The sequence below is a fragment of the Gopherus flavomarginatus genome, chromosome 21, assembly GCF_025201925.1.
Source record: "Gopherus flavomarginatus isolate rGopFla2 chromosome 21, rGopFla2.mat.asm, whole genome shotgun sequence".
Classification (NCBI taxonomy): Eukaryota; Metazoa; Chordata; order Testudines; family Testudinidae; genus Gopherus; species Gopherus flavomarginatus.
The window spans coordinates 6,699,963-6,715,660 of NC_066637.1; the positions used below are offsets into that span (position 1 = coordinate 6,699,963).

At 41.9% G+C, this 15,698-nt stretch overlaps 1 protein-coding gene across 6 annotated transcripts in view; it reads left to right on the forward strand.

The window, feature by feature from the left end:
- SLC35E2B (solute carrier family 35 member E2B) overlaps positions 1–15,698 on the forward strand; it is a 40,562-nt gene that overhangs the window by 10,187 nt on the left and 14,677 nt on the right. For 3 of the 6 annotated variants that reach the window (XM_050931650.1, XM_050931653.1, XM_050931654.1), the window contains one exon: positions 10,601–10,705. The exons of 1 other annotated variant lie outside the window; for it this stretch is intronic. The gene's annotated coding sequence lies outside the window, so the exon portion shown is untranslated. Of the gene's footprint in view, positions 1–3,191; positions 3,289–10,600; positions 10,706–15,698 lie in introns of those variants that run through there. 2 more of the 6 variants (XM_050931652.1, XM_050931651.1) reach the window with 2 other exon arrangements.

The following is a 15,698-nucleotide window of genomic DNA, read 5'->3' on the forward strand; positions in this document are numbered from 1 at the left end:
TGTTGTTGTAATCTCTGTCCTTGCAGGCAGCTGTATTAGTAGTTGATTTTGCTTATTACATTTTATATTTCCATTGGCCTGAAAGGAGCTGGTTACAGTTCTGGCTGGTGACATACTAAGATCAAGGAACTTTCAAATCCTGTCTTCTCTGAGCATGTCTGCACTGCAGAATAGTGCAGGGATTAATTCATAGAAGATAGAGAGAAAAGAGCTGTTAGATCAAGTGCTCCATCTTTCTGCAGAGTAGGGAAGCTAGTGTCCTTTACCCAGGTACCAATAATATCCCTTTCCCAGATATTTTTTTGATCTTTTCCCCAGTAAGGCTGGAATCCAGAACTTCATCCTTCAGCCTCAGCTTTCCTCATGGTGCAGGTTGCCAATTTTGATATTTTTATCAGAAGTCTTATATTTATTACCTGGAGTCTTTAAATGCTGCTTTTGATCTATATGCTGTAATTGCTTAAATAAATATGTGTGTATATGTGTATAGTTTATCCTCCTGGTTAGCAAAAAGCAGCAAATGTAGTGTAAAGGCTGTATTTAGTCACAGATGTTTTAATGGTAACTAGTCAATGAGAATCAACCTTCCTTTAGGAAAATAACTAAAAGTACAAATGCAAAACAAGGTTAAAGCTGATTAGAACGTAAGAATGGCCATACTTGATCAGACCAAAGTAGCCCAGTATCCTGTCTTCCAACTGTGACCAATGTCAGGGGCCCCAGAGGGGATGAACGGAACAGGTAATCATCAAGTGATCCAACAAAAGCTAGGGACCCCAACCCTGCCCATTGTGACTAATAGCCATTGGTGGACCTACCCTCCATGAACTTATCTAGATCATTTAAATCAGTTATTTAAATCAGTTCACCTTGGTCTTATTTTTTTTTCTTCTCGTTAATAACCCTGTCTTGTCAAATAGTTTAGACCAAAATCTGACCTGTGAACTGTAAATCTTTGAAGAAAGAATTGAGTTAAGTTTTGCACCCAGGTATCCACATCTGACTAGATATTTCAGTTTTGTCTACATGTAATTGCTGTTTATCTGTAATCTAAAACTTCTTCTTTTGACTATGTTGTCTACCCAGTAATAGACAATACACCAACTATCCCCTCTCCACAGTCACAAACTAGGCAGATTCTAGTAGCCCCCCCAATTTTAACTCTCAGAATGAACTAGCAATTTTAGAAATTCCTATTTGTTTTTTCCATTTTGTTGAATGTTTGTCATAAAATTATATGTTGAACATTTGTCTCTTTTCCTAGAATCGCCAATGTAATATACTTAGATTAAAGGGTGCATGATTGTGTTTTTCAGTTGCTGTGCCATACCCAATTATTTTCTGAACCACACTACTAAATTGTCTATTCTGACATTTTAAATGTGCAAAACATAAATTGAAATAAAAATACCCTCTAGTTTTCACTTCTGTAGATGTTGATCAGCACTGAGTAGATGTGAGTAGATTATTCACCCACTCAGACGTGTAAAGTATAACATTCTTTCCTGACTGCAGTTGTGATAGAAGATGCTCTTGACATTGTTACAGGACTACGAGTAAAAACCAAGTCATGCACATTGATTATTATTAAGCATCCAGAGTAGCCTCTGACCTCTAGAGAATATGGGGTGAAATCCTGGCCTCATTGAGTGTTTTGCCCTTGACTTCTTCAATGGAGCCAGAATTTCATGCATGGTCTCTGCCTAGTGGGTTCATATTGTGGAGTATCACAGGAAGATCAGTTACTGAAAGGTAAAGGAGGAAAATGAATAATTTCAGATAAACAGGTTTTAGAAAAAATTCAATGTGATTAATAGATGTTGGATAATATGATCCCGTAGCAAATAATTAGGAATTGCTGATATTGAAAGTTTGGATAATAAAGGTTGAAGTGTAGAGTCTTCAGAGCTTACTTTTGATGCATAGTTTTCTCTTTTACTTTTGGACTAAGTGGGTTTATGAACGTTGAGCCCCCTTTCTGGCAGTAGTGGGGGAGTTTAAACATTGTGTGTTTAAACATGAGGAGGTTTGAAACACATATGTAACAGCAGAGGGCAGTATTACACATATCATAATTAAGAGACTGGACCAGTAGTTATTCTGGATTTTCTGCACTGTAACTGGGTAGATTTAGTCTATAGTCAGCAGGGTTTTGGACTGAGACAAATAACTCCAGAGCTTCCTTCATTTAGTCCATTACATTTTTATGTGTGTTTATTAAGTGCTGTTACTCCAGAAATGTAGGAATTGTTTCTGAAATCTCTCCAACAATGTGAGGGGATTTTGGCCCCAAAGCTCATTACTGCTTGGTTGCTCTGCTGAGCCTGCCACCAAGGGGGGCTAGTCATGTGGGTGGGTTTTGTGAGGTCTTGTGCTCATTTCACAGGTTGCTGCCCATGTAAGAGATAAGCCTGGTTTTCATGGCCCCATCCTGAACCTCCAGAGTCCAAGCAGCCCCAGCGTCTTTGTGGACAGTGCCACATCATAAGGTGGCAACATGTCTCAAAGACAGCAACCTCAGCACTGCCCAGGTAGCACTCCTAAACAGGATTGGTTCCCAGGCTTTGTTTGCTTCCCACATTAGGGACTGTCCCCCCTCCCAGGGTTCCCCGTCCCTGGAATGGGGTTTGGACTGTCTCTTGGAAAGCGTTCTGCTCCCTGCCAGAAAATGGCTTCTTGTTTCTCTTTGGGGAGGCTGTGAAAGGGACCAAGCCTGAAGAGAGGGTGTAACTAGACCCTGTGGCAGGGCCACTCCCTAGGTGCTGGATCAGGCCCTCCAAGGATTTGGAGGGGTACCCTTGCTGGGAGGGTATGAGGGCTCAGCTTCCCAACCCCCAGGATTGACGGTTAACCTTCCTGTGGGGCAATGAGGGGCTGAGTCCCCACAGGAGATTGGGGGGGGGTTCAGGCCCCTGAGGATGGGAGAGTTACCCCTCCGGGGGTGTGCGGGGCCCGGGCCCCCGGGGGAGTTACCCCTCCGGGGTGTGCGGGGCCCGGGCCCCCGGGGGAGTTACCCCTCCGGGGTGTGCGGGGCCCCGGCCGGGGCGGAGCGGAGCAAGCTGCCGGTGGAGCGTTACTGGCCAGCCCGCAGCGCCTGCCCCGCTTCCAACTCCGCGGCGGAGGCCGGTTGGCCCTGCCGGCAGCGGGCGGGGACGGAGCTTTGGTCGGCCCGGGCGCGGGGAGCTGAGCTGCGCCTCCTGCCCTCAGCAGCCCGAGCGGCGGGATGGCTCGGGCCGGGACTGCGGCAGGTGGCGGCGATGTTCCGGGCTGAGACCGGGCGAGAGGCAGGTGGGGTGAGGCGGCGGGCGGTTACTGGGGGGTTGCTGGGGAGAGGCAGGTGGTTTATTGAGGGGGTCTCTGCTGGGGGAGGGGCAGGTGGTTTATTTGGGGGTCTCTGCTGGGGAGGGGCAGGTGGTTTATTGAGGGGGTCTCTGCTGGGGGAGGGGCAGGCGGTTCTTTGAGGGGGTCTCTGCTGGGGGAGGGGCAGGTGGTTTATTTGGGGGTCTCTGCTGGGGGAGGGGCAGGCGGTTCTTTGAGGGGGTCTCTGCTGGGGGAGGGGCAGGTGGTTTATTTGGGGGTCTCTGCTGGGGAGGGGCAGGTGGTTTATTGAGGGGGTCTCTGCTGGGGGAGGGGCAGGCGGTTCTTTGAGGGGGTCTCTGCTGGGGGAGGGGCAGGTGGTTTATTTGGGGGTCTCTGCTGGGGAGGGGCAGGTGGTTTATTGAGGGGGTCTCTGCTGGGGGAGGGGCAGGCGGTTCTTTGAGGGGGTCTCTGCTGGGGGAGGGGCAGGTGGTTTATTTGGGGGTCTCTGCTGGGGGAGGGGCAGGCGGTTCTTTGAGGGGGTCTCTGCTGGGGGAGGGGCAGGTGGTTTATTTGGGGGTCTCTACTGGGGAGGGGAAGGCGGTTCTTTGGGGGGGTCTCTGCTGAGAGAGGGGCAGGTGGTTTATTTGGGGGTCTCTGCTGGGGAGGGGCAGGTGGTTTATTTGGGGGTCTCTGCTGGGGAGGGGCAGGCGGTTTGTTTGGGGATCTCTGCTGGGGGAGGGGCAGGTGGTTTTTTGAGGGGGTCTCTGCTGGGGGAGGGGCAGGCGGTTTATTTGGGGGTCTCTCCTGGGGAGGGGCAGGTGGTTTATTTGGGGGTCTCTGCTGGGGAGGGGCAGGTGGTTCTTTGGGGGGGTCTCTGCTGAGAGAGGGGCAGGTGGTTATTTGGGGGGGTTACTGGGGGGCAGGCTGTTATTGGGGAGTTGCTGAGGAGAGGTAGGTGGTTTATTTGGGGGTCTCTTCTGGGGAGGGGCAGGCGTTTATTTTGGGGGATCTCTGCTGTGGGAGGGGCAAGTAGCTTATTTGGGGGGGTCTGTGCTGTGGGAGCAGGGGAGGTGGTTTATTTGGGGTGGTCTCTACTGGGATCGCGGGTAGGTGCAGTATCACCACAGCAGGTATAATCTGGGGCTTCCCTGGACTGGGAGTTGAGAGCTTGTGGATGGTCTAATCCTGACTTCTGCAAACTGACTTCAGGGAAGTCTGTGTTTCTGTTTCCCTCTCAGTAAAATGGGGATAATATCACCTGCATTGCTTTGTAGAATGATTTGGGATCTGTGGATCGAGGCGCTATATAGGCATTGATGTGATCTTCTTTGACTATGAGTTCTGCCTCTCCCTGAGATGGTAGTTTTGAGTGAGTTTACTCTCCTTATCTCAGAAGTAAAACAACTAAAAACACTTTTATGGCTGACAGTTTGCAGAATTTGAAACAACCAAGGCTTGTTTCATAGCATAGCTAGTGGTGATCTAGCAACAAAAAAAGGTTTTGAAATAAATGCATGTTTGTAGGCTTCCCCTTCTCCCTCTTGCAAAGTTCCTTGCATGAAACTATCAGGAATTCAGCTACTAGGAGGTGGTATCATTCTAAGATAAGTATTTAAACCGAGGGCTCAATGTGAGTGCAGGGCTCTGTCTGTGTGGAGAGGCTTGTTGCAGTCCAGAAAGTGCAGCTTTCAGGAATGTGGCATAAAATGTGTGTGCTGAGTATCAGTTCTGAACTACAGCTCTTATTTTTATGCCTTAGAATCCTTAATGTTTCCATTTTGGAGGCCAATTAATCATTGGATTAATACACCAGTTTCTCATCTCTGGAGATTAAGGTTCAAAGCCTGGAAGAGGTCATGACTGAAAATATTACTTTTTTTAAAAACACCTGTATTCATTTGTTTGATTGGCTCCGTCTGGTCCTCAGGAGAGAGATGTCTGCATTGCAATGCTGCTGTATGAGTTACAGCTGTGCAGAGGCCTTGCACTGGATTATAGGTCAGGACTGATTTTGCTGTGCTCTGTGGCATTCCCTGATCTGGAATAGTAAAGATGCTTCAGGATTGTGGTGCACTAGCAGATCTTAGGCCTGGTCTACACTAAAAAGTTAGGTTGACCCAGCTATGTCACTCAGAGGTGTTGAAAAATCCACATCCCTGAGTGGCAGGGGGTGTCCCTGTTGTAGACGGCACTAGGTCATTGGAAGAATTTTTCTGTCAACCTAGGTACCACTCCTCAGGGAGGGAGCTGGATTGCCTATGCTGATGGGAGAATCTCTCCTGTTGGCAATAGGCAGTGTCTACACTGAAGTGCTATAGTGGTGCAGCTGTGCCGCTGTTGCATTTCAAGTATAGACAAGCTCAGAGTATCAGTGGAATGGTGGCATGGAATGGTATCATTGGGATTGAGATGCACTGGCAAAGCTGTTGCGAGTGCAGAGAAACTTTTGTGGCACCTATCTACACACTGGTTTCAAGTGCTGTTTTAAAATAAAACCCTGTTTGGTGACAATAGATCGGGGAGAAGTGGTGCTTAGGGCTGAATATTCTCTCACGGAGTTACTTCGATTTTAGATGCGTCACCTATTGGGCACAATGAAGTATCAAACAACTTCCGTTTTGCTCTTGGTGCTCAAATGCTGACATTTCTCAAAAGGGAGTGTTGTGTGGTCTTTGCTTTGCCGCCACATCTTAAATACTTGCTCCTCAGTGACTTGAGTGTTGTGATCTCTGTATAATGAAATGCATGTTTTTAAATGTTTAGAATTATATTTTATGCATGTTTATCATGCTGTAGGCAGTGTTTAATTGACCCATATTGCATACTAGATTAAAATGAGAGGTGTGCACACAGAGCTTTTGTCTGCAGGGTACTATGCTTGGCAGGGAAAGGGGGCTGGGATTTGTCTTTCCCAGTAGATTAGCCTTATTCACTTATTAAACAGTTGACAACCATCTTTTTCTAGTGTTTTGAGATGAAAAAGAGTTTGTTTACTGGATACTTTGCAGAAATTGCCCGAGGCGAATATCTTCTTTCATATAAGACATATAGGTGTTGTATGTAGAGAGAACATAGCGCAGATTTTCTTTGTTCTCTTTGCTAGGTCGTGTTCCTCTTGAGATGCTTTGTATTAATCTCAAAGGACAAAAGTGTTAACGGTGTTATAAACGCTGTCACTGTGCACATTAAAAAGTTATGAACAATGTTCAGTATACAGAGACCTCAGCCTGCTTAGCACAGGTGCTGGTGGTGCTGACACAACCCCTGGCTTGAAGTGGTTTACAACATATACAGGGTTTACAGTTTGGTTCAGTGGCTGTCAGCACCCCCACTCTACAAATTGTTCCACCGCCCTTTCTGCTTGGTACCATGACAAATCCTTTTTAACCTTTTATGAAAGATACAGAAAAGGAGAAAAAACAGTTAAAGCTTTTGAAATGTAAAGCATTAAGCAGCAAAGTCCTGTGGCATCTTAAAGACTAACAGACGTATTGGAGCATGAGCTTTCGTGGGTGAATACCCACTTCACCCACGAAAGCTCATGCTCCAATACGTCTGTTAGTCTATAAGGTGCCACAGGACTCTGCTGCTTTTACAGATCCAGACTAACACGGCTCCCCCTCTGATACGTAAAGCATTAAGTAAGGCTTTAATTTTAGCAACATTTCTTGTTCCCTTTCCCTTTAGCTGGAAAGAGTTTAAGAAGGAAAACCACCCTTGTCTGACAGTTTCTTGGATGGTATCAAAGATGGTGATAACTGTTCTTTTGGGTGAAAGAGAAAAAGTTAGTTGAGATGGGCTGGAGCTGTTGAAGTCTGATCCCATTTCATCCAGGGTGGTGGTTGGGATTCAGCTGGAGCCGGTAGAGGTGGCATTGTTATCGGTGTACCTCTCTTTGGCCTGGTCTGGTCAGGACACCTTTCAAAATTAGAATGACAAAGGCCAAGGGTCCCAGCAGGTGGTGTGGCTGGCAGCCATGGTAGTGAAGCTTGCTTCAGTAGCCTCTATCTGTTCTTTCCCCTTCAAAGTCTCTTTATTTGAAGGACCCAAAAAGGGAGTGATGAGTGGAATAGCCCATCCTTTCATTTTGTCCTCCAGGTAGGCCTAATGTACAGCACATCAATTTTGGTTCCTTAATTTCCAGTACAATTTGTTTTTACTGAACATGATTCCAACATAGTCCTGGAATAATATCAACGTGGCTTTTTATTTGGACTAGTCTCTAAGTCTGGTTCTCTTGCACCTGTTTATAACATTCACTACTTGACCTACTTCCATTATCATTTGTTGTTATCGGTTATTGTAACATCTTATGAACACTCATATACTTGAACTCACAATTAGGGTAAATTTGTTGTCCCAGTTATCACAAGTCTATTCAGATTGCTTATTGAATTTCCAGTCTCTGTAAAATAAGTGGGCAAAGGAGGAAATTCTCCTCTCAGGTGCACAGGACAGATCTTGATCTTTAGAGTCTGTTTACTTAATGGGAGACACACCTAGGTCAGGAGCACAGGGTATCTGATTTCAGGCCAGTCAGTTGGGTACAAGAGCAGAATTTTGCACTAAAGATTCAGTGAAATATCTGAAAATGACATGAGCTGAGAAATGGAAGTGTCCAGAAGAAACTATTAGACCACACATCACAGACACAAGAAGTTCTCAGCACCATCCAGTGAAAACTCTTCAAGTATAGAAATACTCAGTATGCTTACTGAAACTGCCATGATAGATTGTTATAAGGTTATGCAACGTACTGTGTACTCAAAAAATTGAATTGTAATATGCATTTAAGAGATAAGATACCACTATATTGGGAATGATACATTTTATTTCTACTCTATGATTGTTAACAATAAATATGATATACATACATGTTTACTTTTATAATGTGATTCTTTTATGTTCTTTGTATTTTTCTTGATGTGCTATCTTTCATTTATTTAATGTATTTCTTTTGGTTAATTTAAAACATTAATTGTTTGTGCACATGCATATTTTATCTATAAAATAAATCCTTATGTATGGGGATTTTAGTCTTAGGCAATTCTGCATATCATATGTAATAACACACTTCTAAAATGAGGGTTATAATTACATTTGCTCCCAAAAGGTTAGTTTAAATAATTACTGTTATGAGGATTTTGATCCTGTGTTAGATAGTGAGGCAGTTTTATACAGAACAAGATTTGATACCCAAGTTGGTTTTGAATCTGCAGTTGCTTTTATCTTTCCTGGTCTTTTGTTGTTTATCAGAACCTGGCTCTGAAAAGCTTTTGGCTTTTTCACTTTGTAAACAAGATAACTGGGTGTTCTGAGGCAGAGTTGGGTGGAAGCCATCCAATCATCTGTAGCTCTGCCACAGAAGTACTCAAAAGGATTGTGCAAGGAAAATTCAGGTCAGTGTTGTCATTTCTGCTCAGTGTCTCCAACTGGAGTTTCACCAGCTGCCTTTTGTTTCCTTGGCATCTCTGATGCATTCCTAGAGGTAAAAACTTTTGCCTATTTTTAAATTTGTTGTAAGTAGAGCTGGAGGAAAATTGTTGGATGAATGTTGGTTGACCTGAAAATAATTGCAAAATTGACACACGCGGTTTTGGCCATTCACAATAAAGGGGGAGAAGGAAGAGGTAGTGCCACCCTCTCCCGCCTTATAGTCTTTGGCTCTGTGTTGGAGATACAGGTTTGAATCCCTACTCTAGAACAGACCCAAACCATTTTTTGTTGTTTTTTTTTTTAAATTTCGAACTGCCACCAAACTGAAAAATCAGTTATTCTCCCAGTTCTAGTTGGAATTGATTTGTCTTGCTGTATAAGCCTTAATTGAGACTGATGTATTAACTTGTCCACCATACTCAATTACATTAGTTTGGAAGGTTATGCTTTAGTATGAACAAATTTGTGTTATCACTAAAGAACTATAGATAGATAGCAGAATGTAATTATCAATAATCGTACTGATCTGCAGTGTTGATTTAGTTGATTTTAAAGGACACTGGTCCCTTCTTTTATATTTTCTAGAAAGAAAAAAAAATCTTTCTTCAGAAGTATATTTTCTTTCTGAGTCCTTGGAGAAGAACAATCACCTTATACTCTGCAGAACTGTTATAATGACTGGTTGTCTTGAAGAAAATTTTCTAGATAAGACAGGCTTATCCATTAAGAAGTATCCTACAGATTGTCACCTTGATGTTGTTGCTATAGTTGTGCAAATTGGTGCTGCCATCAGTAAGATTATATTTATGACAAAGGCCACTTATTTGCTGACTGAAAATGGTTTCAGCCATTTGCTCGTCAAACAAACTATGAGAAAATAAGGAATCTGATATAAATCCCTAATTTAGGAAATTCATAGTTACCGCTTTTTTCCAGCATGATTAGCCTATTGGGTACTATTAGGAAACATATATATTTTGGTAAAATATTCTACCCTTACAAATTCAAAAATCCCAATTCCTAATCTGTTTTCTTCCTTTTATAACTGACACACTTTTCTTATCAAATTTTTTAAGAAAATGTTGCTGCTTTTGTGAGCTATCAGATTCAGTTTAGAGTATTTATGGTCAAACTGTGAACTCCTAGAAATGGAGAGGAAGGGGGAATGGGATTTTTAAAAAAAGATATGCTGTAGTTCAAAAATAATTATTTTGGGGCAATTGTTTGGCCTGTGTTATATAGTGGTCCTCACTGGCCTTGGAATCTGTGGGTACATCTACACTGCAAAAAAAAAAAAATCAACCCTGTGACAGCAAGTTTCAGAGCCTAGGTCAGGAGACTCGGGCTTGTGCTACGGGGCTAAAAATAGGAGTGTAGACATTTGGGCTTGGGTGCATGCCTAGGCTCTGGAATCCAGGGAGGGTCTCAGAGCCCAGGCTCTAGCACCAGTGGGAACATCTACACTGCTATTTTTAGCCCCATAGTGTGACCTCCATGAGTCCCGAGTCAGTGGACCAGGGCTCTGAGATTCACTGCTGTGGGTGTTGTGTTTTTTTGCAGTATAGATGTACTCTATGAGTGCAGGATATTCTTCAAATAGCTTCTCAAATGTGATGTTTTCATGCCTAAATAAGAGGTAGCGGTCTCTTGATTCTTACCTAGTTCCTTCTTTTAGACTCCAGTATTGATTTGAGTCACTCAGAGGTTTTATTGTATATTCATTTTCTCATTTTTAATGTAGCATGCTTTATTTTTAATGCACTTTTAGTGTTGAGGGTGGACTAGGGAAGCTCTATAACGTACACTGTCTGCTGCTAGTTCTTACACGCCAGAAGATTCAATTTCTGTTTGTAATCCAACACAGTCTCCCAACCACTGCCACGTTTTCATCTATCTGTAAACATCATGACCGTTGGTATCAAGGGAGGGCAACCAAATTAATCCCAGATGGGGAACGATTTCAGCCAATGTAAGACTTTCCAGTTAATTTAAGGTAGCACGTCAGTAATTTGTGTGTGTGTGTGTGTTTTCTCTTAACACTCTAGCAATTAAAAGATTTTAACTTTTACTGAATGTCATGCTGTTTAACAAAATGATACCAAATAAGATATAAAAATGCTGCGGGGGTTGGGAACTTCATGATTATATTTTGTTGCCCTTCTTACTATGCACCAGTGGTACTATCTGAAGGTTGCAATGACACTTTCGTTGTAAATATTCAGGGTATTTTATCTGAGCTAAAAAGTAGGAAACCAGGAACAATGTTTCTATCCAAAGGAAAAAAATTATAAAAAAATGTAGCTATTCTCTCTGCAAATTATGAATATTTCAGCAGGATTCTACAGGGCACAAGGGAGCCACAAAATACTGGCCACTGTTTTGGGTTCACCGGCTGTGCCCAAGGGGCAAAGGCAAGCCACCATATGTTGTGATCCTTTCATATCTCAGAACGGTATGGCAAGCCATTGGTTTGATGCAATACTCCCAAGGTATATACTCCCAGGGGCTATAAGGAATAGTAATGCTGATTCAGTAGGTAGCGGTCTTCCCTTTGTTTCATTACTGAACAGAAATCCTAGAATGGAAGTAGGGGACACAGTGTTGCTAAAACTGCTGTCATATTGATATTATTTGACCATTTGTTACTAAAGAGCCCAAGTGACTTGGCTAAATTCCTACTTGTGTAATTACATTCCACCAACCAAAGTTCCCACTGCTGTTTCAAGTGGATATATTCTTTACTTCCTATCCTTCATTATTGTGTGGAGTTATTTTGCACTGTAGACAATTTTTGCAGTTGGTAGTTTTATTTCTTGAGTGTGGGAATTGTGAAGTCTTAATTCTTATGCTGGAAGGAACAGGAATCAGAACAACATTGTACTATCCCGTGAAGTTCTCTAGAGATAGAGAGTCGTCCCTGAAGTTTGTCAGTATTGTTCTACATCTCCAGGTAGTGGATTGCTCTGAAGACAATTGAAGCCCATCTCCAGCCCAGAGAGCGAGGAATTTTTTGGTGTATTTTTAATTCCCTGCAAATGTAATGCTTGTGCAGAAATAGCTGAATATTACTACAGCATAATTGCTTTATAGTGAGTAACTGACGCATTACTTTTCCCCACTCTGCATCACTCCCTTTTATTCCATTGACTTATATTTTAAAAAAATATCCTATTTGTATGAAAATGTCTATTTTGCAGTAGTAGAAATTCAACGAGTGAAATCTTCCCTGATCAGAGACCAGCATATTGCCCTAGGAAGATGTTTTGCTGTGTAATCTCCATGGTTTGTGTCCTTGTACCTTTCTTTTTCCCCTTTAAAACCAAGTTCTTGAAGGGAGGACACAGTTACTTTATATGTGGCAAAGAACTCAATCTTGGATTCCCTATCTTCATTAACAGTTCAATAAACAGAGTACTGATCTTAAAACAGGAGACTCAAGCCAACTCTGCTGTACATTAAATGGCTATGAATGATAAAGATAAATATGTTATGACATTTAATCTCTCTCTTGGCTAGCAGCTGCTGTAGTCTATTTTAGTTTGTTCACCATGGCATTAATGTAGTTTCCTATACGTGTTTCACTGGTTGTCATGTTGTAAATATATTTAGGGTCTCATCCTGTGAACACTTCCACATTCGTAACTATGCTCAAGGAAGGTAATGCTTTTGAAATCAATGCGACTAGTACTGGAACTACATTTTCACTACATTTATGGTTCATTGAGCGCCTATTCTCTACTGATTCAGCAGTGTATAATGTAAATTTAATCAAGGGAGTTCTGTGAGAAAGAATATAGTGGTTGAAAAGGTTCTCAGAGATTATGGACAGGTACAATAAAACACAGATTTACTGAGAACCAGTTAGCACTTGAAGCAGCTTACCTCCCCACCCCACTTCTAGTATTTCATGTGCCTCTCCTCAGAGACAGTGTTATAGGTTCCCCCAATCGTGGATCACTGTGGAACAGGGACGTGTCTTTCACTACGCTGATGGGTGTTTTTGGAAGCTGGTTGACTGGCTGGCTCCTTATTGAACTCACAGCAGGGGTTACTAGGATTGCAGATATTACAAAGCTTGCTGGTCAGTCAAACCACTTTCCCTGATTTTTATGAATCCCTTATTTTTCCCAAATATTTTAGCTGTCTCCCTGAAACCTTTGGAAAATTGACACTATTCTTAATAACAACGAGGAGTCTGGTGGCACCTTAAAGACTAACAGATTTATTTGGGCACAAGCTTTAATGGATAAAAAACGTACTTCTTCAGATGCATGGATCTTTCCATGCATCTGAAAAAGGTGGGGTTTTTACCCATGAAAGCTTATACCCAAATAAATCTGTTAGTCTTTAAGGTGCCATTGGACTCCTTGTTTTTGTGGATACAGACTAACACGGCTATCTCTCTGATGCTATTCTTAATATATTTATAATCAGCAGATAATTACTGGACCTGATATGAACTGTGTTCCTGCTAGTGAGCTTTAGAATTAGACATATTTTTTTGGTGAGATTTCTGCCATTCATTTCCTTTGGTCAGGCCAAGTCATCAAATTGTTAGGTTCTCAGATACTGTGGTAGTGGGGTAACTTATAAGTACTTGAGAGAGAGAGAGATCAGTACCAGGCCTAAATCTATTACTGTGCAACAAAAGAAAATGTTCAGTTTTTCCTAGGGAAATGTTAAATGTTTGGAGTTTCAGGTTGCTAACAGCTGCAGAAATTAGTCATCCTCAGATCATGAGATCCTACAATTTCATGGCCTTGTTCTGCATGAATGTTTGAGGGTTCATGTGGGCTAATCCAGGCTGAACTAGATGGATCAAAGGGGAAGGAGGCTTTCAGTATTACTATAGAATTTACAATTATGTTAAACTCTGCTCCAAAGTGTCAGACTTAGAGAAGAAAGGAGTTTGCCCAAAATTTGTGCTGCAGCACTCTTAAGCAATTTGTCTGTTTAAAAAAGTAATACTGAATGTATTTAGCGCTCATAAGTGAAATTAACCACCATAAAAGCATTTTTAGATCAACATGAATATGTGAGGTATTGGAATCAGTATAGGAAGGGTCAGTACCCTAGCACTCCTTCATGACAATGGGTGTTCTGCTGCTGGTAGGAGGAAAAGGATGCAGGGGTGGATAGGAGGAGGTCCATTTTGCTACAGAATAAAAGTAATATCTGTGAATAGAAACTTACAATACAGAATAGTTGAAGTTCAGTGGGAATACAAAAGCTGTGATACCGTGAAACTTATTAACTTTTCAGTTTCATTTATCAAAGGTTTTGTAATGCCCATGTCAAGTCTGGCTTAAAAAGAAAGAGAAGAAAACAAATGTGTATCCTGGTCAATTTACTGAATAAACATTTTCCCATAAAACCCAGTGCAGGTCCATTAGCTCTTACTAACTCCTGTGGGTTTTTTACTTGCTGTGTATGTTTGCTGGGCTGCCATTGTTCAGATGCGCTGTTGTATAACGACCTCATTGCAGACATTGTTTCCAAGATGTCCATGGTAACCTGCCACCAAATAGTGGCATTTTTTTAAAGTCTTCAATTAGGTGAGTATCCTCAGAGCCACTGATACTCTAAATCAATGATACTCAGACCCAGTGGTTCAGGAGCCAACTTAGCAATCAACATTACTCAAAAGAGCCACAGTAATGTGAGGTTTCAGAGTAGCAGCTGTGTTAGTCTGTATCCGCAAAAAGAACAGGAGTACTTGTGGCACCTCAGAGACTAACAAATTTATTTCAGCATAAGCTTTCATGGGATACAGCTCACTTCTTCGGATGCATAGAATGGAACACACAGACAGAATATATGTATGTATAAATATCTTCTGTCTGTGTGTTCCATTCTGTGCATCCAAAGAAGTGAGCTGTAGCTCACGAAAGCTTATGCTGAAATAAATTTGTTAGTCTCTAACGTGCCACAAGTACTCCTGTTCTTTTTACAGTAATGTGAATTCATTGTTTCATTTACCATTTTGTGTGTGTGTGTGTATATGTTTGTATGTATTCTCATAGCAAAATGACTGACCAAGTGTTGTTATTTTATCAACTATAATTGGTTAATAACATCGTAAATGCATCGTGTTCGGTTTATAACTTAGTTTGATTAATAATTAAATCACACAATGTTTTAACATCATGCACTGCAGAGAGCTGCAGGAGACACAGTAAAGAACCACTTGTGGCTCTCGAGCCTCAATCTGTGTCATTGATTTAAGTATACCTTTCCAACTTGCTCATTCATGTAGGAGCTACTTGTTTGGAACCAGTAGCTTCTCCGTGAAAGACCCCACCTGTAATTCATTTCCTTTCTACCTGAGCTGTTCTCTTGTCTTCACTCTCCCCTACTCTCAGCATATAGACTATAAACTAAAAAACGTAAATCGACTGGTGGCTTTTTATGCTGATGGTAAAAAGTTACTATAGAACAATTTAGCTGTTACTGCAAACTGTGGACCCTATTTGTGATAACAGATTACTTGCATTACTTTCAATATGTCACATAGTTTATGTGGAAGAACAGACAGCATAGAGTGTTGTTCCTTGTTCTTTTACTCACTAAATTCTTCTGTGGTTCACCAGACTTTGTGTAACTGATAAGAGAATAGAAATGAAGAGACATGCTCTGTTGTCGATAACTGAGTTGTAAAGTAGTGATTGACTCTTACATGGAGATTTTCCCACCAATTGGTTGTCAAGATTGGATGCTTTTCTAAAAGCTCTGCTCTAGGAATTATTTTGGGGATGTTCTATGGCCTGTGCTATATAGGAGGTGAGATAGATGATCACAATGGTCCTTTCTGGCCTTAGAATCTGTGAATAAGGAGAACAGAGAACAGCACATTGAATAAGAATAGATTCTCTAATTGAAAGTGAAGGTATTCACTTAATATATTTTGATGGAGAGGAAACCTTTAAAACAAAACAGACCTTTGAGGTTTCATTTTGCAAGTG